At 38.4% G+C, this 16,221-nt stretch overlaps 1 long non-coding RNA gene across 2 annotated transcripts in view; it reads right to left on the reverse strand.

Moving 5' to 3' along the window:
- LOC119480625 overlaps nucleotides 1-12,941 on the reverse strand; it is a 199,606-nt gene extending 186,665 nt beyond the window's left edge. The window contains exons 1-3 of one of the 2 annotated variants that reach the window (XR_005204968.1): nucleotides 12,564-12,933; nucleotides 10,331-10,569; nucleotides 7,760-7,901 (exon numbers count right to left, since the gene is read on the reverse strand). This is a non-coding gene — a long non-coding RNA (uncharacterized LOC119480625). Of the gene's footprint in view, nucleotides 1-7,759; nucleotides 7,902-10,330; nucleotides 10,570-12,563 lie in introns of those variants that run through there. The other variant, XR_005204969.1, reaches the window with a different exon arrangement.
- Between the last annotated feature and the right edge of the window lie 3,280 nt (nucleotides 12,942-16,221).

Below are 16,221 nucleotides of genomic sequence, written 5' to 3' on the forward strand. Positions count from 1 at the left end.
TTTTGCTACACGGTTTCTCCACTGATGGATAAAACAACCTTACAGTAGCAATAAAGATTACACAACACAATTTAAGAATTCTGCATTTTAAGCCAATTTTAATCACTATAAACACCTTCTTCAATGGAATTTGCACTATTTTTGTTGTCTAGAAATTGGCAACGTGCTCCAAAAATAGCCTTTGTTTCCCTTCCCTCAACCTAATTCATTGGCACTTTGTTCTTTTTCAAAATCTCAAGCCAAACATTTCATCCGTTTCACTGACTCTTCTACAATATAGAACAAGTGACTTGTTGCAATATTTCAAACCTGCGTCTAAAAATATTATTTTGAAATGAGTCATATATAGTTACGCTTGTTTAAATAACCCAGACTCACTATTCTACATGATACATCACACAAATTATTATTGGCCTTCTTGACAGATCCTTAAATGACTCATCACAGGGTAAAAAATCTTCTCAATTGGTGGTTACAGTATAAATCACACAGTGAAAACAAGCCTTTGATAGCGTTGTCTCCCCTTTGTATGTTCTCTCAGAGATTTCCTGCCGGAGTTCGTGTTTCAGAAGGCACGAAGCAAAATGGTGATTTTGTGATTTTTAATTAAGGCCGTTGGTTATGTCTCTGGCTTGATTATAACAGTGTGGCACAGCTCCGTTGTGATGGAAGAAAGAAGCAGCTCCCTCACATCGCTTCTCATTAGAGACACTCCCGGGGCCTCATCAAAGATCTCCCTCCCTCCTTTTCTGCCACTTCCCTCCCGCCCTTCTTCCATAATGCGCCGTTTTCCCTGTACACTGCTCCCTACAGCTCCAGGACATGCTTAACAAACACACCAGCAAAACACTCCTCCTGATGCTAACTTTTCACCGTTTTGCTCAAAAAAAAAAGAAAAATCCAAGCAACTCTCTTCCACTGTGAAGTTCACTCTTACTTCTTTGCCAACAAATGATGTTTTCAGTGATGAATGTTTGATCTCTAGACCATGAAATCAGTATCAGGTGTTCCTTATGCTTATGTTGTTCTCGAAAAATGGGATCGGGGGGAGAGAGACATATACTCCAGGGTAGTGTTGCACAATATACAGATACTGGAAAGGTACCGCAATACCCTGCCGTTAAAAACGGTATGATACCCTGTTTTATTAGTACTGATACTTTAAGAATGACAGTTTAATATGAGCTGTGAGTTGCGTCGATGAAAGACAGCGTGGCCGTGTGTGTGTGCAGCGCTCTGCTTTAGAGGACGCCATTAGGATAGGCAGTTATAACTTTGCTGCTGGTGGGAGCAAGCGGTCAAAAAATAAACTGCAGTGATAACCAGAAGGATGGAGTCAACAAGTGAAGTTGAAAAGAAAATTAAAGCAGGTCATGAATCTCTCGCCGTCAGCACAGTCTCGTTCTGAGCTGAGTGTCTCTATCAGCAGAACTCCCTTAAAAAAACAGGAATTAACAGCGTGACTCTAATTACCGGTCAAATGTACCGATAACATTAGATTCACCATCTGTTCTGAATCTGTCCAAGCATCTCCTGTAATTCGGCAAACACATGATCCACCAAAGAGCATGTGCTAAAGTATCATTTTACCGTGTTTCTCAGTAATGTGATATGGACGGAGAGGAAAAGCAGGCTGGCGAGAGTGATGCTCTTTACACTACTTTGACACAACACAGCGCTTTCTACAGTTACTGATTTTAGCATCTTTTCCCTCATCAACTTCTCACAGAACTTCAAACTACAAAAAAAAAGCCTTATTAAACGCTGTTAATTAATTAATATCAGAATCAGAAATACTTCACTGATCCCCGGGGGAATTGCAGTTGTTCCATTTCAGAATAAATATATATATAAACTTAAGAGAACTTGTAAGAAAAATGGAAATAAGTAATAAGATAGAGATGAAATGTGAATATGTGTGCATTATCAAAAATCAATACAAATATAAAATTAACTATCAAAGAAATCACACAAACTTAAGTATCGAGGACATCTGATTACTGCATACCATTTCATGTTTTTAATTAATACATTTTTAATTAATATATAAATAATTCTAACTTCCATGTTCTGTCATCTATTATTCCATTACTTTTTCATATTTTTTTGATTTTTGCCGTGTTATCGTTTCAGTATCGGTATCGATATATTTAGGCAGGGTATCGTATCAAAGTCAGACTTTTAGTATCATGACAACACTACTCCAGGGATGGGAAAGCCTAAAACAAGTTACTTTAAGGTTGTATTAACTCAGTGTCATCGGTGTGTTTAAGGTTTTTCCCAATGATGCATTGAAAAAAGTCTTTATGGACATAAAACAAATAATAATCTAGTTGATTATTATTTGATTATCAACAACTGTTGGCTGTATTACACAACAGACAAACGATTCTTCCTGACTCTTTCTCTCATTAGCTGTTCAATGAGACAGATTGACAAAAGCTAGGAGATACTGAATGAGAGGATTGATTTTGTTTTCTTTAGAAATTGCTCACTCCTTCCTGTTCTCTGGTTTCACCGACACTTGAAAGGTCTGGGAGGCATCAAGTAACGCCTGGTCAATCTATTATTTACCACCTCAGTACTACTGTAGCATTACACCAGTTTCATACAGGGTTAACTGGTCTGGCTTACTGGAAAACAGTTAAACTCAAACTGGTCTGGCTTACTGGAAAACAGTTAAACTCAATTGGAGAACCCATTCAGTAACTTCATTAAAACCCAGAATGGGAGAAGGTACAGCCAAAATACAACTTTGAATGATTTACAAAAAACTGGTGATAAATAATCAGGTTTGGGCCTTTAAATTGAAGCAATGAGCTGCAGGACCATTTACATGTATATTCTGTCTGTGTTGTGTTCATGCACACAAATTCACACACACAAACATTAACTCTTTCATTAACCAGCCACACAAACATGAACTAGCTCAGTTACCAGCTCATGAATCACCAGCTGACAGAAAGCCAGAGTTTTTCTTAGAAAGCCTTTTAAGAAAAAGCAGAAATGGTGCAGCAGGTAGAGAGGAGAAAGGAGGGAGAACAGCGAGTGGAGAAGAGTGTTTTTTTTTTTTTTTTTGATTTTTTAAACAGACCTGAGTCAAGTAGTATTCAAACATTTTCAAGGTCTGATTCGTCAGTGCAAGACAGCAAACAAAATGCCACAGTCTTTCAAACTGAGTGTGGATTGCGGATTTTGTTGATTATTGAGAAAAACTTTCCAAAACAGGTTTAATAATAAATGCTACCTGCCAATACTATGTGACCAAAGGCTGCTTCACACTCACAATAAATGCAGATGGATGCTAGGATACGGTAGGTATTTGGAGCTGAACACAAACAGTTGACGGTCAGAATAAAGTCAATTCAGATATTAGTAATTGTTTCTCTGAGCGTCCGTGGAGGTGAGAACGAGACGTGTGAACCGCATCACCCATGCAAGGAGAGTTTATTTGAATAGCACCTTTCAACAACAAGGCACGTCAGAGGGTTTTACATGAGACATAAAACAAGGTATAAAAGAAACACGGAGCAATATAAAAAGACGCATATAAATAACACCTGATGGACTCTTGGCAGTGGTTGTGACGTCATCTTGGGCTTTGGGAAACACTGGTCAACATTTTTCACCATTTTTTTATATTTTACAAACTAAAGAACTTATCCATTAATTGAGAAAATAATCGACGGATTAATCGACAATGAAAATAATCGTTAGCTGCAGCCCAACACGAGTTGCTATTATCGGAGTTATCGGTGCCGCAGCTCCTCAGTGGTCAGCAGTGGACTGAAAATTCAAAATCATTATTTATATTCAACTACTGAGGCTGACAAAGTGGTCGCTCAGTTCTTTTCATTTTTCACATTCCAGAGGGACAAACTAGTGTTACGGTGGGAAAAGGTAGTTCAAGTAATATTATTTTTTATTATTCATGACTTGAGAGAGGAACATTATTTACAGTGAAACATGGCTCATGGAGAAACACCAAAGGGCTAAAGAACTGGTGCTTCATTCCTCATTCTGCAGGATATATTTTCCCTCCTCTGACTTCTCCAAAAATATGGAAGAGAAGAAGAATCGCTTCCAGGATTTCACTAGTTTCTTTTGGTTAGACTTTACACAACATAATGCGATTCTACATAAGTCTGCTCTGCCATGGGCAAGCCCTTGTATAAACATATTGTGCAACACCTTGCCACCACCCAGCATTAAAATTTGATAAATATTGATAGCACGAATGGGAAAATCAAGAAAACTGAAAACAGAAACATAGCTGAAAGAGCCAGCAGAAGGAGATTAAGCCAGTGAATCTAATAGGGGCATTTGGTGCATACAGTATACACCAGTATATTGGTATGGTCTTTGTGAGACAGGCCATCTCTCAATCACTGGCTTTCTAGACTCTTCTAGCTATTTTTAAGAAGGGGTTGGGAAAAAAATCAATCCACCTTTGTGCCATGATTTTTTTTTTTTGCGATTTTGAAATACATTTTTTAATGCCAGAATCAGTTTATTAGCTTAATTTGAGTCTATGCAGAGGTAGAAGGAAATTACCGCTTTTATTGTTGTAGTCTGAGTAGCGTGAGGTCATATCCGTTCTGTATCCGTCACCAAAACAACAAGCAGAAAGTAGAAAATGGCGGAGGGTCCACGTGCATACAACCTGCACCCTCAGATTTTAAATCCAAAGTGGTAAACACTACACATACAGTAAAGTATGGAAACACTTTGGGTTTCACACATTGCCAAGAAAAGCAGAGCTAGACATGATGGCTAAAGCTGCATGCTAACTCTGTCATGGACAGGAAACGTTATCGTTTTGCGATAACGCGCAGTCAAGCCAGCCGTCACACTCATCTCCGTTGTCAAATCGGCTACAACTGTAGAGCACCTATATACCGAATGATGAATCCTAAAGACGTTGGTGATCCTCTGGAATTTTTTCTAGTGCCTTGGCTTTATGACCGTATACCAGCAAAAATAATGCCAATCACATCAGCCTCATTATAGTGGTTTTCATAAAGCAGCTGAACCGACAACTAATTTCATAGTAATAATTTATTCACTAAACATTTATTTGTACAAGGTGGTTCAATGGGAGTAGTTCACAATAAAAGACAATAAAAGCAAAAGCTAATTTAGACAGGGAATAAAACTCAAACTGCAGAGAATAATAAGGATAAAATGGTCAAAAGACAAAAAAGGGACATCAAACTAGTACTAAATAAATATAAAAATGTAGAGCCCACTTAACACCAAGAAATAAGAATATACAATCAATTGTTTCCGGAGCATTTGTGTCAACTTTCACCCTCATCTCGACGTACTCGGCTACCGCCTGTGGACATTTCACAACTCATCTATGACGCATGAGCAGGCATTTAAAATGTTGTGTGTCATTCACACCTTGATGACACATGAGAGCTGTTGAGGTCACATATGAGCTGTAAGGTCTCACTACAGACATGTTAAAGTGGTCTGAGTCACATGATTTGATGTGTGAAGTGTGGTGAAACCACCCGGGAAGGGATGCTGAAGTGTTATTGTCGGCAGCCCTGCCATGCTATTTCAGATTTTGCCAAAAATAACATTTCAAAACTCAAAGAAAGAAAGAAAGACAGAGAAAGAAAGAGGGAATGCCCAAGACTACACAGAGTTTGCAGTACTTAGTGTTTTGGGAATTGTCTCACACAATGTGGCCTAATTATCTTCCATTCGGTAGTTTGGCTATAGGGTTAGACAGAACAGGGAAATTTATTTGAAAGAGAAGGAGGGAAGTTTTGTGCAAATAGATGACAGAAAACATGGTAAGCCATCCTTTATCCACGGTCGCTCTCTCTCTCTCCCCCTCTTTGTATTCATCTTTCCATTCACAGCAAATTGCTCTGAGACTTCTAAACTACTCCAGCAGAGCTCTCACCTGGGAACTGGCCCGGGTCTACGATCTATGCCTCATGCACTTCTAACTTTAAGTGCGTTGCCATCAGCTCAGCCAATTAAGCCTCTTGTTTCCCTGAAGTCCTGCTTCCTCCTCTAACACTAGTCATTGGAAATGAAAATAAGGCAGAAGGTTTTCCCCAGACGACAGAGGGGAATAGTCTCTTCAGGTCTGTGTCTGCTGTTGGACATATCAAGCTTTGGTTGTGTGCCTAATCTGGGGTTTAAAAAGTAAAAATAATACAACCCTGCAGAAAACTGCAGGGGTTTCCATCATATGAGGTTAATAAATATCTTGTCAGCTATCACCACCGAGTCTGCAGCTATCAGAAGTCTAATTATGTATAACGCCAGGCCTTGCATGGAGATGGGAACATTACAGGATACTGCTGGTGTTAACCCCTTGAAGACTAAAACCTTTACAGGTAAATTACAGTCAAGTGCTGAGGGAAGAATCAGGCGCAGCAAGCGTATTAGGCTCCAGGTTTTTAATGGTGTCCTCTGAGACTAAATTGTAATCCAGAATGGGCTATTGCTTCTTCAGCTCACTGTAAAGATGTATAAAGAAACATAAATGCGTACAGCCAAATGTGTTGTATGGCCACATAAAATATGCATCTTTTATTGACCTCCACCGTGCTTCTACAGAACTGTTGACTCAGCTGAAGAAAAGTAAGCTATATATTGAAAATAGGCCCCTCTGAGGGCTAAACATGGTAGTCTCCTTCTGTCTACAGCTGTTTTAATGTTGACCATATCCTGCTGCTTATGTGAGCTGGGAGAATTAAATGTCTTTCTGACATAATATTCTCATCTACACTCATGGTCAGTGTCCTGTTTGTACAAATAGAATGGTTTGTTTATTAAAAAAAGAAACATAAAGATATTGTTCATATACAGCCTTCAAATCAAAATTATACTTGTCCATATCTACCTGTTTTACCCCATACGTATGTTTACAGAAATATTTCATAAGCTCATAAAATATGCGATATTATACACTGACTGAATACTCAACAGTACAGTATAGGGATGTTGATAATTAACCGTTTAAATGGTTAAAAGTAATATTAATAATTAAATTTAATTTTAATATTTTTTTTTCAAAATTAACATCCCTAGTACAGTATATAAAACTAGTTCAGTGTGAAATATATAAAATAAACTGCTATAGAAACCATAAACAATAAAAATCTATCAAATAATTTCTGTAGCTGTCAATGTACTGCATTACACCATTACACCTTTAAGTTATTCGTCAATACATTCTTTAAACAAGACAAGATGTATTATTAAAAACACGAGCACATTCAATATTTCTTTCACCATCATTAGAGCTGTTTTGATCGCAGCAGTCATGCAGAGCTCAATACTGCATAGCATCAAAGAAAGTCATTCATTTCTCATCAAATGCATAGATCTACATCAGAATTCTCAGGTAAAACCATGGAGGTGGAAATATAAGTCAGTATTTTTGGGTCTTACTTGAGTTAGTGGAGAATAAACAAGCGAATGCCTTTCATTTATTTATTTGGGTCTAAATTTATTCATTCTTTTCACTTCTTAACTGGTTAAGACAATACATAGATATATTGGAAATAAAGAGCCTAAGTCTTGTATATCTGTTGAGTATCAGCCTATGGAGCAAAACTCTAGCTCTTTGTAAATTGGTCTATGCTTATTGCACCGCGTTGCACATGGGGCTTTATTGCCTGAAGCTATTCCTAATACTAAAAAGCAATAAGCTGCTACATGGACATAATATGACCCCTCCGAATTCAGCCATGCCAAGTTTCTGCTTTCTTTGAGCTCAAACCAGTAGTAGATTTCTAAAAACATTCTTTAATTATGCATGGTATAAGAGTTACAGGTGTAAAAACAGTGTTATTCAGATAGTGATTCAGATTCAGGTAACACCATCACTCTACTTCGTGAACAGGTTGCAGCCCAGCAAAGATGTGGAACTGTAAGAACTCAGGTAAACATGTTATCACTTGGATTGTTATGTGTCTTCCAAAATTAAAATCAATCAATCAACCGGAACAACACAAATACTCACATCTCTCCAGTTTGTTATATGAACTCTACTGATGAACAGACAGTTTTTTTTTCCTTACATTCAAATGTCCATGTCGACACCTCTGTACATGTAGCAGTGAGTATATTGAGGCCCATTTTCATTCGTCAGCAATCAGCAGAACGTTTCAGCTACTTGACAAGTCACAAGCACTTTCAACGAATAAAGATTTCTGCACGAGTCGTTTTAACTAACACAGATCTCTGCGTAGTTGAAGTCAATTCTCAGTCATAATAGACGTGACTATATACATCATATCAGTAATTATCCTGAGAGAGGAGAGTCAGCCAGCTCCTTCCGTATTTCATTCCTAACAGTGCTAATGGGCAAGAAAGTCATAACAAAGAAGCAAGAGCACAACATTGACCATAATTCACAGTTCTACTGTTATTTTTATGATGCTTGTCTGCAGGAGGCCCTCACATCTTTATAAGCCTTTAACCATAACCATTCACTTTTTTTTTAATCATAGTATACAAGTTCAAAATGTTATGTGCATTATCCTGATGATATTAAATGCACTTTAGCGCATTATTTGGATTCATGTATTCACATGGAAGCATTTGACCTGCTAACAAAGAGCACTTTCAACTAAATTAAAATATTGATATTGATAAACGCACTTTTTGGAGTCACGACATGGCCATTAACACAATATATTAAAACTTCAGTTTACTTTTGTTTTAAGGGTAAAGAAGCTTTAGCATAGACTCGGCCCCTGTTTTTGTAAATCAAGGCAAAGCATAGTCAGTGCAAATGATAGAGAGCAGAGGATGTGGCCGTTTAGCGTGTATAGCTTTACTAGAGCACGGTAAAGCTATTAAAGCTTACCTGCTCCTCCCAACCCACCTGACTCTATAACACACAGTTACAACAAAGGATACTGACAAACATGTCTGACAAAGATTTACAAAAAGCATCTTATGTCAAGTTGAACCATTGTAACTCTCATTTGGAGTCAAGAATGCAATGGGTTGATATGTGTGCATGCAGCATTTTGGAGATTAATCAAAGAAATAATGTATTTATCATGTATAAAGCATGTGTTTATTAAAATGTAGATATTTTGTTAGAATGAACACCTGCTCAACAATATAGAAAACTGAAAACTGAAAATGAAAGACCCGGCTACAATGTGTATGTTTTTTTTCAACATTGGATCAACATTTCCTTGATTTTAATAAAATAAGTAAAACAATGTGTTTGACAAATATTAAAATTAATTGGCTCCAATACTGGTATTATAAAAAACACATCCAACATATCCACTCATTCCCTCCCATCGCCTCCTCCCTTTGCTGTGATGTTCATTTGCTCCCTGTAATTAACTCAGCAGATCTCTGTCATGATGTAGAAATAAACCGCAATTTAGCTCTGAAGGTAATTTAAGCGTGTGTGTGTGGAGGGGTAATGGTACAACAAACGATATCAAGAGGTTAATAGGAAGAGAATTAAAAGTGAGATTAGACACTGATTAGCTCGTATAGTGCGGTAGATGAAGAGGAGAGGGAAAAAAAGGAAATGAGAGCCGGGAAGAAGAATAGAAAGGAAGGAAGGATAGACGTTTAACTGAGGTAAGGACTGGAGATGAGAGGAGACATGTGGAGCAAAGAGATGAGTCTAGATGAAAGCAAAGACGGTTGTAACTTATGCAAGTGGAATATTTGTAGCTGTAAAATCTTTGCCTGGGTAGGCAGTGACCAATGTGACATATGGATATCCCTACATTACACATGGTAAAAATATAGTCTAAAATATAGTCTACATTAGTAGTAGACATTATAAGTTTTAGTAGAAGAAATACAACACAAGCACGCACACAATGAGCGTCTGGTGACGGCGCACAAGGGTAAAGAAAGAGAGAGAAATCTTGGTGTCAGTCAACCAGTAGAAAACTGCGTATTCACTCCTATAAAATGTGCAAAAGCGCAACGATAACCACACAATGAGAGTCTGGCGACGGCGCACCAGGATAAAGAATAGAGAGAAACATTGGTGTCAGCGCACCAGAAGCCTAAAATCAGACAGCATAAACCAATAGATGGGTTTGAGAAAGTCAAATAAATAAATTATATATATATTAGGGCCATACCAAATATAATTTGTTTTGCATTCAAAGCTTCTGAGATTTCTTAATGAAGCTTTGAAGGTGGGAGGTATAGGGTTTCTTTAAGTTTTTAATAATAATAATAATAATTAGAATGTCAACGTTATGAATGAAGCTTCAAACTATTTGGTATTATTTCTGTAAGTACAACCCTATTATATATTCATTTATTCATTTTATTGGGGGTTTTTTTTAAAGAAAGAACTTACTTTTTTTTGTAGACGAAGTGCACCTAGCCATCTGGACAAAGATGTTTTGTTGTAAAAGTCCTCCATGTATTCTTCCTTTTCAATGGAAATATGAACCAAGGATGAAAGCCTGTTCTGCTCCATTCTGTTATGGCTGTAGGTCTTTATGTGCTTTAACCCTGGAGAGGTCCTCGCCACAGAAGGTAGTCAAGACCAGCTTAGTTTTATGGCCTCCGGTACAGTCTCTTGTAGATCACTGTCTGTCAAAAACAGTAAGCAGTCATTCCTTGGACTGTTTCTTAACAGTATAATCCAACCAAATCAGGCTTTAATCTAATCAGATCAAATCATTTCGCACATCTGAACAATAGCCTGTTCAATTTGTTATCATCAAGTTTCCCAAAAAGGCTTCTTTTAGCTAACTTGCGCTGCTCCCAAAACCGCTGATTTGAGCCCCATTTGTGATATCCGTGGCCTCATCCACTTCCACTGCAACAACGAATGCTGCTTGTACTTATCATTCATATATGACTCCCGAAAACCTCTCTGGCTTCAATTAAATCATCCTGGATCCGATTTGATGTTCTGGTAAACACAGTGGAGGAATGTGTGGCTAACTGGTCAGTGTATCTTTTGGTCATTCGATTTTCCTTTCACAGACGGATATTAAAAAACAAAAAAATTAGTTGTTATTTGATTTTCGTTTTAAAATACAAAAAAAATATATATATAGAAATACAAGTGTTTTTTCTTTATTGGGGTCAAAAAGGGATGAACTAAACTTAAAAAAACAGGTTGATTTTAATTTTCTATTTCTAAAAACAAAAAATAAAATCATTAGAAGACAGAGACGAAAAAACGCCTTTTTTTCATCTTCTGCGACCGGAAGTTGCCATTTACAAAGTAAGAGCGCGTAAAAGGACAGTGCTATATGAGAGAAAAAGAAGCACGGTGCTGCTGTGGAACTGAAGGTGATTGACATGGATCAGTATGTAGTTTTTTGAAACATTAAAGGGACTGTTTGTAACATCTTACACGTATAAATCAACCGGGTGGGTGTCCCATGCGAGCTCGCATATGCACGCTAGCGTGTGGCTACGCTGTTCAGACAAGACTCCAACATAAACTACACTGAAGCACCAAAGTTATATCTAGTGAAGCCCGGCTTGCAAAACAGTGTTGGGGGCGGTCGGAGGCCGCGGGGGAAGGAAGCTTTGGTCTGCAGAGCCGGAGTCTCTGCTCCTCTGCTCCTCTACCTGCTTGCCTTCACTCAGCTCGCTCCACCTCACGTGCATGCGCGCTCACTCCACACTGCAGAAGAGTTAGTAGCTCTAAGAATATCTAGTAAATGTACAGTGGATGTTTGTGCAGAAATAAATGCTGCAGCTCCTCCAGACCACCAGAGGTTTTCTGTGTCTTGTGAAGTGACGGGGCTCCGCAGCGAGAAACATTATCGTCTCCAACCGGGTGCCAGTGTCTTCCCTGTTCCCTCTGGCCGCGGTCGGGAGATGAAGCAGGAAAAGCCAACACTAGGATCAGCATCGATTCATGGAGAGACCTTCGTCTGGTCAGCTAACATTACTGCCCAAGCAGGTGAAATATAGAGTGATATTGTGGTTTTAGCTGAAGTGTGTCGCCTCACTGATTTAAGCGATGCTCGTTTATGTCTATGTAGAGCGAGCACAAGCGTGAGCCCGAAGCTGACTATCATTGACTTAACGGCCACAGGTGTCGCTGTTAACAAGCATTTCTGATTCTTACAAACAGTCCTTTTAAGAGAGTGTTTCTCAGGGTAGAAGACATGTCACAGCACCGTCCTCATAAGCGCTCTTACTTTGTAAATGGCAACTTACGGTCGCAGAATATGAAAAAACGGGGCGTTTTTTCGTCTCCATCTTCTAGTGATTTTTTTTTTTTTTTTAGAAATAGAAAATGAAAATCAACCCGTTTCTTAAGTTTAGTTCATCCCTTTTTGACCCTGATGAAGAAAAACGTCTTGAATTTCAATATTATTTTTGTATTTTAAAACGAAAATCAAATAACCACTTATTTTCTGTTCTTTAATATCCGTTTGTGAAAAGAAAATCTAATGACCAAAAGATACACTGACCCTAACTTGTCATCTTTTTTCTGCCAACATATGCAACAGTTCAACATCATTTCCATGACAGAGCTAACGGTACTGAGGCTAGCTCTTGCATAGAAAAGTGTCACATCGATGAAGCATTTATAAAAAGTTCCCTGTTTTCTTTACCTTTACATTTTGCTTCGGCAGAGCTCTTGGTAAACTGTCCAGGTCACAGTATCCCGCCTCATCCACCTGCTGTCGCTGCTGGAGGAGAAGAGTAACCATGGAGAGAAACAAGGTTGCTAAGGTAACCACATAAAGTTAACTAGTCCTTCTTTTTGTCCCATTCTGTTTGAAAGGTCCCTGTAGCAGGTCAGGTGTTGCTTACTATTAGCGACCACAGCTAATTTTTTCTTCATGAGTCAGTGTTGAGCATGTTTTAAAGTTAGAAATATCCAAGCCGACAGCAGCCATTAAGCTAGCCGAGCGAGCTGCTAGCTGCTAGTCTACGAAGGTCGCCGAGTGGCGCCGAGCAGAGCCGAGAGCGAGTGGATGACGTCACGTGACGTTCTTCTTCTTTTTTCTTTTTTTTTCTCAGAACTTTATTTCAACAAAAGACATGTACAAAAAAGTATAGGGTATACAAAGAAAAGGCACAAAAAAAAAGAAACTACATTTGGTGTAGCTGTATTGTTGTCCAGGTGGAAACAGTAGAGCTTAATAAACGCTGTACAGTTCCACAAACAGGTTCTGATAACGAAAAGGAAAAAAGGTGTGAACATTTTCAATGAGAAACGGTAGTCTCTCAGGGAAAGGGAGAGGGTTGGCAAGTATGCATGGGCCACTTGCAGCCCAATATGATCTCAAGTGAGCTGGACCAGTAAAACCATTACATAATAACTTAGAAATAAAAACACCTCAAAATGTTCCCTTTTTTTAGTGTAAAGAAGTAAAAGTACATTCTGAAAACATTGATGAACAGTTCTCAGTTGTCTTTGCAAGTTCTTGTATTTTTCGCCATGATGAGTCTGGTAGTGGCGCCGAATATTATATTCCTTGAGCACTGAAAGGTGCTGTGAACACACCAAGCACACTAACTTCCCATTTAACTCGTGGGATCAATAATATCCAGCATAGAGCCTGCTACTCTTATTAGGACAGTGCAACCCTCAGTGGACAAATAGGAATAGCAGAAGGCCTACATTTTATTAAAAAATTGTAATTAATGACTCCACTGCAATATTCACACTTTGCAAAGTCATCCAGTGGGCCCGATTGGACCCTTTGGCGGGCCGCTTCTGGCCCTCAAGCTGTATGTCTGACACCCCTGCTCTACACTAACCCTGTGTTGTTGAAAAAGGAAAAAAGTGACATCCTGGCAACTTCTATTCCTGCTCCTTCTGTTTCCATTATTCCAACCAGATCCCATTCCTCTCCAGCCGCTCTGACTTTATCATGCAATCTTTGTCTTTCTGCTTTATACCATGTTACAGTGCAAGAAAACATGTTCAACATTTTCTTTAACTCCACAGTTTTAACACTTGTCACTGTTCCTTTTCCACAGCACAAACACAGGCTGCGTTCCAAATCTAACGTTTTTCTTTTTCACTTCAGTACGTACTGCAGCTGCCCTTGCAATGTACTGTTGCATGCAGTATGCACGCAATTGGGATGTCCTTTGTCACAGATGTGGCGGACACGGATGTTGTAATTCCACGGTTTGGCCAATAAGCGGTTACCACTTTGCTGCAAAGCCAGGCGCTCTCCCAGGGGGCTTTGACCTCAGCGCTCATGGCCTTGAACTTTCTGTATTCAGCTGCATTCAGGTCAGGAAAGGTATTTTTAGGAGCAAATGGCAAAAGGAGCACGCTATACTATTCTGACTAGTTTTACTGGAGTATGCGTAATCCTGATACAAATTATGAATAATGGACATTTTTAATAAAATAAATAAATACAATCCATAAAATAATGAATTATGAATAAAGAAGAAATGATCAATAAATACAACTATCTTGTAATCATTTATTTTTTAGCTTTGATGAAGCACTGCCTTCCCCGACCACACATCACTTATTTATAGGCAATAAAACCAAGCTCAGTTGTGTCACATTTGTCTGGTAAGCAGAAATTCTTGAGTTCAGGAAGTGGTGGAGATAAAGGAGGTTACATTTACAACCAGATGGCGTTGAGGGTCTGAGGCTGAGACCATTAATGTGCAAGGCAAACTGGTACCTGTAAGCACTTGTTCTTTGTCTGTATGGCACAAACGTTGTTGCAGTTGTAAAGAACTACATTACTCCTAAGTGCACTCACACACATTTCTTCCAAGTGTCCCCCTATACCTCTGTGTATACGTACTGAGAGCATGCTGTAGGTCTGAGTCCTCTTCATTTTCTGTTTCATCCTAATGGAGACCACTTCCTCCTCCTCATGTCCACCAGTGAGATGCAGACTGAGATCAAATGAATCCCACCGAGCAACGGTCCAGCTGAGGCTCTCTCAGGCTGACTTGAGCTCAGATTTGTCAGCGTGAGCTCTGATGAAGTCTCCATTAACTGTGGCTGAGTAGTGGTAAGTTTATTAGTAAAGGGGCTGAAGGTAATTGACAAAATAAATGAAGTAAAAGAGATGAAGGGCTCTATTTTCATGCTGGCAAAAGGGCGGTAGAAATTCAAATGCCGTAAATTGCCAATTTTTTTTGTCTGCTTGTGCCAGTTTTGGTAATTTAGCTCGGAACAAACCTGTGGTGAAGCTGTGTCAATGAACGAGGTGCAACTGGATTTTGGTTTTCATTTTGGTCATTCATATCTTAGTGGGAACAAAGGTGGTCTGTTCTATGTTCATGTATCAGTTGTTTTTGTTATTAGAATCTGCTGCTTTCTTTTTTTTGTATATATATACTGTATATATATATATATATATATATATATATATATATACTGTATATTAGGGCTGTCAATCGGTTAAAGAACTTAATCACGATTAATGATTGTCCATAGTTAATCGCAAATTAATCACACAAATTTTCAGAAATTCATTCAAAATTTAGCGCATGTTTGGAGCGTTATTTAGCCTCTTTTGCAACAAGCTAGTATGACGTGGTTGGTACCGGGGGATTCCTTAGGTTTTTTAGTTTCTAGCTTTAAAATTGAGCCCGCTACAACCTCTGATAGATCGATTGAAAAAAAATGAGTGGCGTCAAAACAATGTTGCATTAACACGTTATTATCGCATTAACTTTGACAGCCCTAATATAGATAGATAGATAGATAGATAGATAGATAGATAGATAGATAGATAGATATAAGGGACCAGAACAAAATCACAAATTTCAGCAGATTGTCTGATGAAAGAATATAACCCTCTTTTTGTTAGCAAAGGGTTAAATGTCTCAAAACCAGTCTGTGTTAGGGATTTAATGATTGAGTCAGTAATGTCATACAACTGAGACAAGCATCCATTCGACATTCATCACTCCATTAAGTACCCCGTGAATAGGATAATTTTGGTTAAAAAAAAAAAAAAAAGAACTTCCTCCTACGATACAATAGGTAATGATTGCTGAGTGTGGGTTTCACTAATAAAGAATTGGGTGGTAACCTGAGGAAAATGCACCAAATTACAACGGTAATTCAATTTGTACTCTGTAGTCATCCTGCTTGTTAGCAACATTAATCTACATTTCCGCCCTTGTGTTGAATGAACATGACAGCAAGTGGTAAAAAAAAAAAAACATGAAACAAATTTGAATCGAACCTCTTCATTTACTAATTTTCAGCATGCAAAGTTGTTTTTTATCAAGCGCATCTGAACCCAATCAGCCCCAAAGCAGGTTTGTTCG

Source organism: Sebastes umbrosus, chromosome 2 (genome assembly GCF_015220745.1).
Source record: "Sebastes umbrosus isolate fSebUmb1 chromosome 2, fSebUmb1.pri, whole genome shotgun sequence".
NCBI lineage: Eukaryota > Metazoa > Chordata > Actinopteri > Perciformes > Sebastidae > Sebastes > Sebastes umbrosus.